This window comes from Colossoma macropomum, unplaced genomic scaffold (genome assembly GCF_904425465.1).
Source record: "Colossoma macropomum unplaced genomic scaffold, Colossoma_macropomum, whole genome shotgun sequence".
NCBI classification, from domain to species: domain Eukaryota; kingdom Metazoa; phylum Chordata; class Actinopteri; order Characiformes; family Serrasalmidae; genus Colossoma; species Colossoma macropomum.
Window position 1 is genome coordinate 43,061,037 of NW_023494784.1, and position 3,566 is coordinate 43,064,602.

The 3,566-nt window shown below is 43.7% G+C and overlaps 1 pseudogene; it reads right to left on the reverse strand.

Moving 5' to 3' along the window:
- Positions 1-963: 963 nt before the first annotated feature.
- Positions 964-2,856, reverse strand: LOC118809158 (annotated as a pseudogene).
- Between the last annotated feature and the right edge of the window lie 710 nt (positions 2,857-3,566).

A 3,566-nucleotide genomic window follows, 5' to 3' on the forward strand; every position in this document is an offset into this window, starting at 1 on the left:
GCTGTTATATTTTAAGAGCTTTTAATCTCGAGATATAGGAGTTTAAAACAGCGCCTCATGTACGTTCATGACGTCAGTGAGCGCGAGCCAATGAGCTGCTCCGCTCGCCAATCAATCATCACTCTCTAGCAGTAAAGCACGCCTCCTGCTGCCCAAAACCCGTTTGCTGTACAAAAACGGAAATATATAGGTGAGATTTCTTTGTTTTTTAGTGAAATTCATCCCTCTACTTTCTAACATTAAAGAAACATTCTGGTCGAGTGATTAGAGACTATTTTATCTTTTCGTTTTAGTCGCTGAGCTCCATTCACTCCCATTCATTGAGGATTCACTCGCGAGCGCCCTCTGCTGTTTAGCAGTCCTGTTTTGTTATAACGGGAGGAATAGGGAGTGGCCAGGCTCCTCATAAACCAGCTCTGGGTATGAAAATGAACCACTGACCGGAAACACCCGCGAAGACGGTGAAGAGCTTCCAACCGAGGATCTGCTGGAACAGTTTAGTGTCCAGTCAGACATGATTCACTTCAAAACGCTCTGAATGAGCTCAAACTTATCAGTGTTGTAAACAGTAAACACGGCCGGACGGAGCCGCTCACTGTGCCGTGTCCGCTGTGGTCCGTCCTGTGGAGGAACGGAGAGAGCCCGCGCGCTCACCAAGCTGTCAATCAACTCGTCACCACACTCTTAAAAATATCACCAGATTACCTTTATAAAACCATCTATCCTGAAATAAAACATTGGGCTGTTTTAGAGACAGGAGAGACTGTAGAAGCGACACAACATCACTGAAAAACGAGTAAACCTCAGTCAAAGTTTGGTTCCAGCTGCGTTCACTTTGATTAGAGGGGGCGGGGTTAAGAGCTGTGCTGCAGCCACCAGAGGGCGACAGAGACGCTTTGGTTTCACTTTTCTCCTCCAATACAATTACAATTACAATACACTGAAAAAAAAATATTCTTTGACTCAACAAGCCTTAGTTACAAAATTTTTCTTTAAACACGTCTTAGCTTTACTTGATGTAATGCAATGCAGAAATGTATTTTTTCTGAACTCAAAGAAACGTGTTGAATGAACACGTAAAAGCACACTTTTGAATGCCTTGTGTCGAATTGAAAGAAAGCTAAATATACAGAACTGAAAATAATTGATTCCTCAGCTCCAGCATGTCTGGGGGTCGACTTTTGGCCAATGACTCTGAGACTCAAAATTTGGGATGTATTGATACAGATACTGGTATTGGGTATCCAGCTGATACTGTGCTCATGTACTCGTACTCTCACTCATTAAATATTAAAATTTAAAACTTTGATAATTATGAGCTCCATCAGACGATTTTAAATGTGTCTTTTGCTTTATTCATTGTCCTTCTTCCTATGTCACTGTACTTTTGTACACTGTCCCTTTTCCATTGTCGTTGTCCTTAATAATTTGTCACTGTTCTTTATCCGGTAGTCTGTGGTCACATGAAGAAGTGTTTGTTGTTGCTGTTGTTGTTTTTTGATGTTGTTTTAACCTGAAATATAAACCAAGATGTGCATTAGGCCGCATTAGAGACGCTTCTGAAGCTTAAAGAAATCTTGAGATTTTTATCTCAATCTTAATTTCCAGTTCACATATGGCACATACACATATATGTGCACCACAGTATCTCCTCATTTGTCTCTAGATATTTTAGGCTCACTGCTTCTTCTCCTAGCCTCCCTGGCTAACCTGATCCTAGGCCTGGACGGTGCACTGGAACCACTCATGTTGCCTGATCTGCTGCAAACTAGGCCTCCTGGATGGGTGGCGCTGCAGGCACCAGCTAATCAGATTACAGCATTCTGTGCAGAGTGACAGGAGTGGATGAGGGAGAGATGCTTAACCACTACATATCAGAAGGACTACCAGTAAAAGGGTGGGATGTAACCATAATGTAAGAAATACACTATTATAAACTTATATATTTAGGGACGTCTGGCCTCTACTGCAAATTCTTCACCTGCATAATCCTTCATATTCATATCTCTGTTATTCTGTACTTAGGTACCAGGTTAAAGGTGCCTTGTTTACCCAGATGCTCCCATTTATCTTACCCTTGGATAAACCGTCTCTGAAGTCCAGAAAGCCTGCAATAATGTCCAGTGTCTCATTAAAGGGAAGGTATCCACAAACCATCCTGAACAGAAGGACACCAAGCGACCAAACTGTTGCAGTATCGGCGTGATACCTCTTCTCCAGAAAACACTCAGGAGGGCAGAAATCAAGAGTTCCTGAGATCATAAAAAAGAGAAAGAGCACAGCTGAGCAACTCATATAACAGCTAAGTGGCTTTGGGACACGATTCTCCTCTCAGGATGATATTTTCAGAGATGTGAAGCTCCTCGTGGACATGTTTGGTATCTCTCTCACTCACTCACTCACTCACTTACTCTCTCACTATTAGCTAAAGATTGTCCACAAGAGGGAGCTATTAGCCTTCAACTTTCACCTGCAAAATGATTATATCCAGTGCTCCTGATCCTGTCACCACAGCCAAAGTCAATAAGTTTGACCTCTGAGGTGTCCGTGTTAATCAGAAAGTTCTCCAATTTGAGGTCCCGATGCAGGACACCTCGCATGCTGCACTGGCTCACTGCATCCACAGCCTGGAGCATTATGGCTCGGACCGCCTCTTCCTCGGCATAATCTCCGAAGTTGTCAATGAAGCTCACACTCAATGAAGTCCACACAAGGGTCAGGGCACTCCAGGACCAGGATGTATCTGTCTGGCTCATCAAACCACTTGATGAGCTGGATGATGTTCTTGCAGATGGGCGGCTGGCTCATCATCTGCATCAGAGCCACTTCCACAGGTACAGCCTTGGACTCATCAGGCTGCAGGACAGTAGATAGTGAAGGTGAGGTGAAGAACATGGGAAGAAACTCATAGTTTGAGACCATCATGTGGTACTACAAGTAGGTGCACTTACGCTGTCCTGTTTCTCTGCATACTTTGTTAGCCCCCTTTTACCCTGCCCACAGAACACTGCCCACAGGACAGTGTTGGCTGGATATTTTTGGTTGGTGGACTATTCTCAGTCCAGCAGTGACACTGAGGTGTTTAAAAACTCCAGCAGCACTGCTGTGTCTGATCCACTCAGACCAGCGCAACACGCACTAACACACCACCACCACATCAGTGTCACTGCAGTAGTACCACCCAAATAGTACCTGCTCTGTGAGGGTCCATGGGGGTCCTGACCACTGAAGAACAGGGTAAAAGGGGGCTAACAAAGTATGCAGAGAAACAGATGGACTACAGTCTGTAACTGTAGAACTACAAAGTGCACCTATATAGTAAGTGGAGCTGATAAAATGGACAATGAGTGTAGAAACAAGGAGGTGGTCATAATGTTATGCCTGATCGGTATATATATATATAGGTGCTGATCTAGCGTGAATATTCATACATACCTACAATGCTGACTCAGCACTGACACTCAGCGTAAATAAAGTAGTAGAACTCCTTCACATCAGGTAAAGACACTGTGTTCAGATTATTAAATGAACTCAGCTCAATACAAAACCAGAGGAGAAACAATTCC